Here is a 12,017-nt window from a genome sequence, read left to right on the forward strand (position 1 = left end):
CTTAAGAAAAATAAAACATTTATTTCCACTGGTCTGTTTCCTTTCATTAGATAATTAATATTATGTAATCTCTTACATTGTTTATTTTGCTTTGGTTGCCAGGAACCTAAGAGCCACATGGATGGAATGAAGAGAGAATTATTTTAACTTGGTTCTACTAAAATTATTGTATTTTTCCTATAATTAAAATTACCTTTTAATTACCTAGGCATCACATATACAAAATATCCTTTTAATTTTTAAAAAATATATAGATAAAAGTAGATTATCCTTAAAGTTTACACTAATCCCAGCTGGTGACCAAATTTATCTCTTTAGTTATCTTTCTAGAATTCACCTCCTGGTTCACTAGTATTTCTAGTATTTCTTTAGTTAAGATTCTGAGATAGGAAATCCAATATTTTAAATGTCAAAGAATGTTTCTAAATTGCCTTCAGAGTGGCTGAAACAATTCATACAGCAACATATATCCCATTCACTAATCCATTCAAATATATAGGTAAATATCCTTGAGCAGTATACTAGTTATAACAAGTTTTTTTTTTCTTCTCAGATACATTGTAGCTCCTTTTGTGCCCTGTTCTCTGCCCCAGAAGTGTCATCTGTTTTACCGTATGAATTGCTTCTTCACCCTCTGGCTTCCAATTGGATTCAATCTCAAGATGTGTTTTAAAAAAAAACACAAAAAAACAGAAGGATGAAAGTAAAGTTGAGGATCCCTTTCTGTTTGGTTTCCTTGGGATGACGACGTCCCTTGTAAGGAGGACACAGCTCTTCTCTTCTTCCAGGTTCCAGTAAATACTTTATCCTCTTGACCCTTTCAGTTTTAGGGTAAAAAATCCTGTGTTGCTAGACCTGGGCAACTAAACTATCCCTTAAGGTCCCCCTACCTGACCAGACCTGCTAAGTCTGACCTTCATTAAACATTCCTTGAATTATCTTAAATAGAGTAGGGCCTACTCAGTAGGTCATTCAATTCCTGTTGGGATCCTAACTGATCGAAGAGCATTTTTATCACAAAACTCCACTGTAACTGCTGGAACACAACAGAGGAAAAACCAACACAATAAAAATGTCAGTGCTCCTTGAAAGAAAAGCCCAGCCCAGATGGCTTCACTGGTGAATTCTAGCAAGTACTTAAAGAAGAAAACAGAAAATATGAATAGACCTTTAACAAGTAAAGAGATAGTTTTATTTTTAAAAATGAATGGTTTAAAAGAAAAAAATAGTTTGAGTTCTTCATATAATTTGGAAATTAATCCCTTATCAGATGTACTCATACAACTTAACAAAAGGAAGACAAACAACCCAATTTAAAAAATGGGCAAAGGACCTAGATAGATACTTCTCCAAACAGGACATACAGATGAAAAAATGAAAAAATGCTCAGAGTCACTAATCATCTGAGAGATGCAAATTAAAATGACAATGAGGTATCCACTCACACCTGCCAGAAGGGCTACAATCAACAAACCAAAAACAAGTGCTGGTGAGGATGTGGAGAAAAGGGAATCCTGGTACACTGCTGGTGGGAATGCAGCCATTATGGAAAACTGTGGTGCTTCCTCAAAAAATTAAAAATAGAACTGCCGTTTGAATCAGTGATCCCACTTCTAAGAATATATCCCAAGAATTTCTAAACACCAATCAGAAAGGATGTATGACCCCTATGTTCTTAGCAGTGCTATGTACAATAGCTAAGATCTGGAAACAGCCCAAGTGCCCATCAGTAGATGAGTGGATAAAAAGCTGTGCTACATTTACACCATGGAATATTATGCAGCTATAAAAGAGAAGGATCTTGTACCTTTTGAAACAGCATGGAGGGACATGAAGAGTATTATGCTGAGCAAAATAAGCCCATCAGAGAAAGACAAGTTTCACATGATCTCACTTATATGTGGAAACTAATAAACAAAATAAACTGATGAACAAAATAGATTCAGAGACATAGAAGTATGAAACAGACTGGTGAACCTCAGAGGGAAAGGGGTGAGGTGGGAAGAGATTAACCAAAGAATTTATATGCATATACACATAACCCATGGACACAGACAGTAGTGATGTGAAGGCCTGGGGTGGAGCAGGAGTGAGGTGGAGTGGAAGGGGTCAATGGGAAAAGAGGGGGGGGAGCATCTGGAATACTTTCAATAATAAAGATTTTTTTTAAAAAAAAATTAGTTTATGAGTCTTAGTACACTAGTTGTGCTTGGCTCTGATTGGGTTTTTAGTCTTGGCTGATCTCACATATGCACTTGCAGTCAGCTACTGGTGGCTAAGTTAGGCTGGTCTATGATGGCCTCAACTGGGAAAGGTCCTCTCTGCTCCACATGGTCTCTCAATCCCCAACAGGCTAGCCTGGGATTGCGCACATGGCAATGAGGCAAGATTACATAAAAGAAACAAGCAAGGTTCTCTGGTATGTGAGCTTGGAAATGGCACATCAATTCTGCTGCATTCTGTTGGCCAATAGAGGCTGTATAGCCATATTGCACCAGTTCCCTTTCATTTTGCTCTGGGTACAGTAATACATGCGGATCTCAGAGCTGATTGCTGATGTCAACATATCGGATGCTTGGTGAGAATTCCATGTTAAAGTAGAAGTATAAATGATAACTCTGTTACCATAGCTATTTATTAAAAGAACTTATTAGTCAACGCTGATGTACCTGAGGAATATGGCTAATTGACATGGAATGAATCATTTTATCCATGCAATTACTGAGAGACTCTGATCCAGAAAAGAATTTGGTGAGTTTTAAACGAGGCACAACCTTTCTTGCAATGTGGGCACATTCATAGATAATATCATTTGCCCATCTGCTTTCAATTTCTGAACATCTGGTCAAACTCTTAGCTATTGCCCATGAATGCATGCTCCTCTTTTTCTAGACTAAGTAGATCATGAGATATAAAGTTGAATTTATAACCACTGGCAGGATTTTCATTCTGCCCTAGTCTCAAATAAGGCTGTATAATTGCAGTAGTACCACCCAGCCAATCTAAGCCTATCACAGGAACCATTTGTCAAACAAAACTTAAAAAAAAAAAAAAAAAAAAAAAAAAAAAAAAAAAAAAAAAAAACCTCCTTTGCTGCATAAATATTGTAACAGGCAATGTCATGAAACTATAAATATGCTTTGAGGAAGGTGTGACAGTGTAGCACAAATCGGTTTACGGAAGTGTAACTGTATGCACATGAAACTGTTTTATGGAGGGATGGGGTAGGGTGTAGTGTCAGGACTCATCCTATAAATACTTCTTATATTTGATAAAGAATGCTGTTGGGTACCCAGTTCACACTGAGCACAGACCACATCAACGTCTCTGCTCCTTACTGAACTGTCTCCTCAAATGATCTAAAAAATGATGGTTAATTTTCCATCTTCTGTCATTTTTGAAGCTTGACTTGAAATTCAGCTGTGAGGAAGAGCAAGTGGCCCCCGGGGAAGTTCCTGTGAAGAGACATAGCCAACAACTTGCTTCGTACAGGAGTGAACCATCTCGAAAGAGCGTTCAGACCCGGCCGTGCTGCTCCCGCAAGTGCTGTGTGAACAAAGAGTTGTCCAGGCGCTCCCGCCTGCACTGAAGATGGTGGTCGCAGGGGGAAGGTTGCTCGGGACCATGGTTGTTCTGGGCTGTGGTTGGCGGACATGTGAGTGCCATTCCTTGGGGCACCTTTGCCTCTGAAGCCCTTAGGCCTGCTGCTTCAAGAAGAACATGCTTGACAGGTGTACTGTGGTCTGCTTCCAGTGGAGAAAAATTGGTTTTAGCACCCGTTCCTCATACAGTTCCCCATGCCCCTGCCACCACCCAGCATGCAGCCTATGTGAAGAGCACAGCCCTTGTTGAAGGAGAGTTCAAAGAACCAAGCCTTGGTGACTTTAAGGGGGAGTATTTGGTGCTCTTCTTCCAGCCTCTGGATTTCCCCTTTGTGTGTCCTCCAGAAGTCACTGCTTTCAGTGACAAACCGATGAGTTTCATGCTGTGAACTGGGAAGTTGTCACAGTTTCCGTGGATTCCCACTTCAGCCATCTCGCCTGGAGCAACACACGGAGGAAGAGGGGCGGTTTGGGCCACGTGGACATCGCACTGCTGTCAGATCTGACTCAGCAGATTTCCCGAGACCACGGTGCGCTGCGAGGAGGTCCTGGTGTTGCACTAAGAGGTCTCTTCATCATTGACCCCAAGGGAGTCACCAAGCACGTGAGTGGCAATGACTCCCAGTGGGCCGGAGCGTGGAAGAGACCCTCCGCCTGGTGAAAGCATCCCGGTTTGTGGAAGTCCATGGAGAAGTCTGCCCAGCAAGCTGGACCCCGGATTCTCCAACGATCAAGCCGCATCCGACTCCTTCCGAAGAATACTTTGAGAAGGCAAGCAGATCATCTCACGTGCACCTGCAGCTCCTCAAAAGAACCGCAGTTGGAGCTCATTTTTAGCATTTCAAGACAATTATGTATAGAAGGCAAAAATCAATTATGTTTGCATTCATAACTAATACTCTAAATATTTTGGGAGTTTTTGTTTTATAACATTGGCTAAGGCTTTTAAAACATGGTTAGTTACTAATATGAGTCCTTTATTGGGCCGGAGCGTGGAAGAGACCCTTGATGGCTAGCTAGTTTATAGACTGCCTAGTTCACCAGTTTCTTTGATGATGTCTTCAATGGGAAACACTCTCCTTAGCCTTACCTGAACCTCTGTGTACACCAGTGTAGGACAACTACCAAAAGCCTCTGATAAGAGTCCTGAAGTTTTCTTTATGAATTTCTTTGTACTAAACTGAATTTTTTAAGGTAACAAAGATCATAGCCTTAAGTTTTTAGCATCAGTGGTCTACTTTAACTCTTGGAGTGGAGACGTATTTGATTGAAACAATGTGGATCATGTATTTGAAAAAACGAAGTGGCAAAGTGACTTAACTGATCATGTATTCTCCTCATCCCTGAGATTTGTAGTTTTGATAGTTATTTTGTTTATTTTATTCGTTAGCTGACTTAGTGTCTATATACATTTCTAAACATTGATTGAAATTAATGATAGAGACTAGTTATTTAATCCAGGGATTGCCCTTTGAAATCATTGTAATTATATTTTCTGAAGCACTCAATGTAAAGTATATAATGCAAAAATAAATATATTTAAAAAAAGAGTTGTCCAAACGATCCCTGCCCAAATTACAGATTCATGGATATATATATATCTAGATATATATATATATATCTAAATGTCCTCTGAAGAGATTCAAAAGGGCATGTAATGTTTCTTCCTTTTTTCAAACAGAATTTGGATCTAAGCAAAACCTTTTGTTCGGGATGAAAGTTCAAATTTGCTTTGACATACTATAAAAGTTATCTTGTGAGTGGAGGGCTAAAACTAACTTTGTAATATATTAATTATGTCCAATGCTATTTTAAATAGATTTTTAACCAAACATATATATTTAAATATTTTTACTGATCTATATGATTCTTGGTTCTGAAACTCCTGCATGTCATATGCATGATACACAATATCAGCCCCATAAGTGAAAAAAACACACTGATAAAGTAAACTAAAATAACAAGATTCAAACTAGATAAAGTCATGTGCAAGCCAGGATTTTTCAAATATTTCTTGTCATGGTGGAGCTCCCAGCTCCTTTCTTGTCCTGGACACCCATGGGTATATATAGCTCCTCTCTTGGGCATAAAAATATCTATAGTACATTTAGGTACCAATGATGTATAGTGAAGAGTGGATCCAGCTGGCATGCTCACAATGATCGACTTGTATTGCACTTACTTTAATAAAATACATTGCTCCATTATTAACTAGCAATAAATAATGTATTTGCTTTCTAGACATGAATGAGAGTCCTTACAATTCATATTCCAGGAAGGCTTGAGAAAGTGGCTTCTAATCCATATGGAATAACACACGGGTTAATATCTTTCAGGATAAATCACAATTTATCTAGAATATAATCTTTATATATTTGGATGCTTCAAACTAGACCAAGGAGAAAATCTGGACTGTAAGTCTCAATTAGAAATACGGGATGGTGCTATGCTGAAAATGGTAGTCCTTGACCTACATCTGGCACTAGAAGCCAGTATGATTAATTTCTGAGTTGAACTAAGGACCTCTTATTGGGCAAGGCCTACGATAATTTTAGGTATGAAACAGTGCCAAGTACCCTATGGACTACAAAGGAAGGAAGGAAGGAAGAAAGAAAGGAAGGAAGAAAGGAAGGGAGGGAGGGAGGGAGGAAGACATACAATGAATATACCATAAGGAAACTCCGCAGTCCAGAGCAGGAGCTCTGTGATCACAAGCTGGGTTTGAATCCTGACCAAGCAGCTACTAACTGTATGAGCTGAGGAATGGTCTTAGGTTTAAAAGTTGTTTTACCAAGTTTCTAAAAAGAAGTGAAGAAATAACTTGCCTTCCAAGAAGGACTGTGGCGGCATGCAGCACTCAGTCAGGTCAGGGCTCCGTGCTCCCCACTTTCACACCTGGCTGGTGAGGCTGGGGGCCAAGGCGGCCATGGAGAAAGTGCACCTGACTCCAGGCCTCACAGGGAAGCTGGGGAGGTCCCCAAGGAGGCAGGCCACAACCAGGCAGGATCTGGGTGGCTCCAGCACTGGCTTTGAGCAGACTCTGGCCTCCTGGTCCCTGGGAAAGTGCCAAAGCACCTGCAGAGCCGGAGGTCAGACAGGGTGAGGTCGGGAAGATGGGGCCGCCTCCATGGTCTGACAGAGTCCACGTGAAGGGACATCAGGTGCCACACAGCTGCTACCCACAGCTGGAGGTCCCGGTGCTGGGAAGTCATGAAGGGGTTGGCCAATAGTTGGCCCCTTGCTCTTTGATCTCTCTCTTCCAGGGCGGGACTTTCCCTGTGCACCTTTCTCCATTGCCGTTGCCATGGAGACATCAGAAGCTCCTGGCTGAAGTTAGTTCAGTGCGTGCCAGAGTGCAAGAGTGGGAAGCAAAGGAGAAACCCTCCCCGTTTCTACTCTATTCTCAGGTTCGTTTGGTGCACAACTGGCTCCAGATGGGCAATTGGCTTTCTATGTTTTGTCTGTCATTTCGCCGCCACTGTCCCTTGCCTGGTGGCTGTCATCCAGTGGTTTACCCTGTTGGCTGTGATGGTGCCCACATGGACAGTACCGACCCGCTGCTCTGGCACCTGCCCTTGGGTCTGGTCACAGGCTGTTCCACCAGGATCCTGCACCTTTACCATCTGGCCTTTGCATCCAGCCAAAGATTCGGTGTCCTCTCCGGCAGCCCAGGTGTTCTCCTCTGGGGACCCTCCCTTGGTGAATTGGAAGGACCCTCCAAAGAAGCCTGCCCTGTCTGCTCCTAGTTCCATGATGTTTGGACACTTGAGCACCATTAATATCCCTCCTCCAGGGCACAGATTTTCTCTCCCACTTTCACCACCAGAGCAGGTAGTCAAGATTGTGAAGCCTGGACCATCCCACTCCATTGCCCAAAGGAGATGGAGGTGAAAGTCCAAGAAGAGCCCTTAAAACGGATGGCAAAGAACGAAGAGGATCCCATAGAGACCACAGACAGGATGATTGGAATAAGCTTCAGAGCAGTGGGGAGCCACCACTGACATCTAGGCCCCTGAGAACAAGTCTTCACTTCCCATATGCGCAGTCCTGGGCCTCTGGACCTCAATCCTACGCACCCCCAAGACAGCTTGAGATGTCTCCCACGTGCTCCTCCTCTGACGGTCAGTTGGTCACAAGCTCATACAGCCCTGTGAGAGATGTCCTGCCTCCCCTGAACACTGACCCAACCCCGCTCTGCTCCCCACAGTCAGTGCTGGGTGAAGACCATCCACCTAGCTTTCCAGGTTCACTAACATTGGGTAAGGAGATGCTACTCCCAACAACGAGCAACTTTGCAGCAGGAAGCCCTGCAAATGCAAAATGTTCATGCCGCTTTTGCTACTGCTGCCACCACTGCTGTGGGATCAAGGTGACCTGCCCCCACATCTTAAGCCGCCTTGCCTTGCTGTTGACAGAAACCTGGGCACCTTGGAGAACACTGTGTCAGAGTAAAAAGACCTTGGAGGACAAAACAGAAGTCATGGCCTACTGCAGCACCACTCAGCCTGTCCCTTCTTTCTCTCCATCTGACTGAGTGGTTGCAAACACCCTGCCCCTGGCCACTCAAATTGGACAGGTCCTTGATACTACTGCCAACTTGGCTGACCACATTGCCTCTCCCCAGAACCTGTTTGTCCCTTTACCTTCCCTGACACCAAATATTGTACAGGAAACAGATAAAGTCCCTCACTCTGCTCTTGCTGCTCACAATGATTCTCTTAGTTCTAATCATATTTTGGAAATTCCACTTCATGAGAATGCAGGTTAATCTTATTCCATTATAACTACAACTAGAGGCCCGTTGCACGAAGATTCGTCCAATAGGCCTTCCTTCCCCTGGCTGCCGGCACCGGTTTTCCTCCGGCACCCGGGACCCAGGCCTTCGCTCTGGCTGCTGCCTTCTGCCTTCGCTCCTGCTGGAGTCTTCGCTGACTCCGGCTGGAGTCTGCAGGCTTCTCCCTGACTCCGGCCAGAGTCTGCAGTCTTCGCTTCACTCTGGCTGGAGCGCAGCTCCTATTGCTCCCTCCACCCTCCACCCACCCCTTCATAGCAAGCGTCCTGCCCTGCCTGGCTGCTCTGCGCCTGGAGCGCCTGGGGAGTGGGGCCGCCAACATCTTTGTCCTGCTAATTTGCATATTCCCTCCTGATTGGCTGGTGGGTGTCATGAAGGTATGGTCAATTTACATATTTCTCTTTTATTAATGTAGATATGTCCTATTTCTGACCTCCTCACACATCCTAGGGCCTCAACCTTCTCCTCCCAGCTACCTTCCTGCCAAAAGAATTCACTGACATTTCTGAGATTTCCCCCCTCCTTTTGTCTTATACACCCCTCTCCAAGTCCCTTCTACCAGTACCCCTGTTTTTACTGCCAGCCCAACACCTCTGTGGCTGTCCTTTCCACTATCACAGCCAAGGTACCTGCCAATTTGACATCTCAGCCTACTTTAGATCATCTTTTTAAAAGTAGTAGTTGAAAGAGCTGAGAGGTCTAGGCTGGATAAGAGTCTTTTTGTCCACCCCCGGCCCCACTTATTCACAAGGATACATAGCATCAACCTTAGAGGTGGCCTTAAGGAGCACCGCTTCTATATCTCATGTTGGCCATGTAACCAGGGACCCACCCTGACGCAGCCTGACTGCTGCAGGAGGAGGAGCATGCGCCACACCAGGGCTTAGGTACACTGCTGGCTCTGCCTTAAATATGGTCCCCTGGAAGCCACCTGTCCAGAACACAGGCGGTGTGGTGATGGGAGAGGATAACATCATGCCCATGCTTACAGGTACTAGTGCTCACACTTGCCATCAGTGCACCTGGGGCCCACCTGGACATAGGAAACCTCCTACACTGGGAACAGCCACCACCATGCAGAATAAAGGTTTGTCACAAGACATGTCTGTTTCCACCCTTTATCAGTCCACAGGGGCTCTCCTGCCTACACCACAGCCAGCACTGATGAAAGTCCTAGCACCAGCCCCTGAGTTTAGACACTCTTGTAGTTGGACTTTATTTCCCAGCACCTGGAACCCACCTATGCAGCATCCCGATGATGCTATGTGGGGGGTATAACATCCCTCCCATGATGGGAAGACCTTTTATTTCCACCTTCCGTCAGCACAGCTGGGACCCACTTGGCCATTACACAGGTGGTACACTCCCAGGGGACAAAGTCTCACCTAATGAGAGGCCACTGTGTCACCAGGTGCCATCAGATCGCTTGCAGCCCAACGATGCAGACCACAGGTTAAGTGATGGGGGGAAACGCAAAACCTGCAATGACTGGATATGTCTAGGGACCCTCATTCATACAGCGTACCTGGGCTCCCCTGACCAAAACAGGAGTGCTGTGGGGGGTAGCACCAAGCATTTTTAGAGAGAAACTGCTACTCTTAGTCAAAAACACCTGCCTCCAAACCTCAAGTTAGGGTACCCCTCTCCGTTTGGAGGAGCCAGGACTGTGTTTGGAAGTTCCTACTCAGAGCAGCTGTGCCTGTGCTCTGGGCATGGCGAATGTTAGCTTTGCATTCCGGGCACCTGCCCAGGGATTCATAAGATCCACCAAGCAATTTTATCACAAATCTCGATAAGTTAGGAACAGATCTTCCTATGCAAACTGTGTGTATTCATACATGGACTTTGCTGCACTGAAAAGGAGCTTAGTCCCATTAAGTGAAGCTTAACCTGCTCATGTTCTGACATCAGCCAGAGGGACAGACCTCAGGGGTTTGTGTGTGTGTGTGCTGGGGAGGAGTGGCGGTTGTTTGAAAGTGAGGGGCAAATGAGCCCATTTGAGTACACTGGACTTGAGACTAGTGGGGAGAATCTAAGATTGCTGCATATATCAACTGTGCTATTCCTGGCTAGATGGTTAACTTGGCCAACCCAAGCTCTGGACCAGTTTTCTCTAGTGAGGAAACTGTCAGGATACCCCACCCATTTGCCTCAGTGGGCCCAGATTATGCATATATAGGATATAAATAAAATCTTGTTCTTGTTACTGTGCTTCTTTTCCTGTGTCTTTAATCTTTAACTCAATTGTAGAGGAAGAACTGACATATGAAAATGGTAGTGTGTTGAGCGAGACATCCCAGTGAGAGGGATTTGTAAGTAGCCACATTTTATGCCTGCACGTGCTGACTCCTGCAATATTGTTTTGAGTGTAAGAGATGAAAATCCAGGAAAAAGTAGGGTCCAGAGGAGGGAGCAATGGGGTGACCAACCCTTGCCTCTTTCTCTGATGCTTCTTTTTTCTCCCTCATCACTCTGACTTCAGTGGAGGCTAGATAATCTCTGATGTGTCATAGGAAACCACACTTTATGGTTTTCGTTTTTTAAAATGTTTAAATGTGGTGTGTGTGTGTTTGTATGTGTGTGTGTGTGTGTGTGTGTGTGTGTGTGTGTGTGTGTGTGTCTGTGTGTGTCTTCTTATTTAATTTAGACTTTGGCCATTCATTCTCCACATTCCCACTTCACCCAGAGGAGACCAATTTGGCATCTAGGTTCTTGAGAGGGAAAGAGAGAAACATAGATGTTAGAAAGAAACACAGTTTGGTTTCTTCCTGTAGGCACTCTGACCAAGGATTGAACCCACAACCGATGTTTATACCCTGACCAGGAATCGAACCCATGATCTTTCAGTGTATGGGATGATGCTCCAGCCAACTAGCCACACCAGCCAGGGCAGAAATCATTATTTTTGCAGCTTTTTATCTTATCTAGTTTTCCCAGAAAGAAAACATATTTTAATGCCAATCTGATTTTTATGTCTATATTTCAAATCTTCAAGACCTTGTAGTAATAGGGGTGCAATTTTAACCCCCAAAGAACCCAAACACACTCTCTCATTGGGATGAATTTGGGGTATTTAGAAGAAGGAATGGTATACATTGTACTCAAAAAGGTCTAGAGTAGCATTTTGGTAACTGTCTCTCAATGTTAAGGTACTTAGATTTTACTGAAGAAATAGTGAAAATGCGTATTTCCCAACTCTAGCCACAGAAATCCAGATAAAATAGATCTGGAATAGAATCCAGTATGTATACCTTTAACAATAACCACAAATATCCATGAACCTTACTTAACAGACACTATTTTCAATTTAGGATCAAAATAGCAGATCTCCCAATCAAGCTTTTGTTCAATATTATCTGTCTTGGAGTCTAAAACTTTACTCTCCAATAGCTACCTAAAAATAACCCACAATGCAGTCATTATTAATTGGAACAATGTTGGACACCTGGTTATTTTATGAAACCTAGTTTCATGAGAAATTATCTGTGGCCAAAAGCTAGCCTAAAAGGGAAAAGGGAAAACAACATAGAAACAGTCATCTTTACCACCTCCACCCTTAATAATGGAGGAAGAATACCAAGTGCTCTGAGATTCTTGTCATTCTACCAACCAGATAAATCACT

The 12,017-nt window shown here is 43.8% G+C and overlaps 1 pseudogene across 1 annotated transcript; it reads left to right on the forward strand.

The window, feature by feature from the left end:
- Nucleotides 1-2,531: 2,531 nt before the first annotated feature.
- LOC307108097 (thioredoxin-dependent peroxide reductase, mitochondrial-like) lies at nt 2,532-4,439 on the forward strand (annotated as a pseudogene). Its single transcript has 3 exons — nt 2,532-2,578; nt 3,421-3,543; nt 3,592-4,439. The product of its transcript is annotated as a thioredoxin-dependent peroxide reductase, mitochondrial-like (transcript).
- The last annotated feature ends 7,578 nt before the right edge of the window (nt 4,440-12,017 follow it).

The sequence above is a fragment of the Cnephaeus nilssonii genome, assembly GCF_951640355.1.
Source record: "Cnephaeus nilssonii genome assembly, chromosome: 12".
In the NCBI taxonomy this organism is placed as follows: domain Eukaryota; kingdom Metazoa; phylum Chordata; class Mammalia; order Chiroptera; family Vespertilionidae; genus Cnephaeus; species Cnephaeus nilssonii.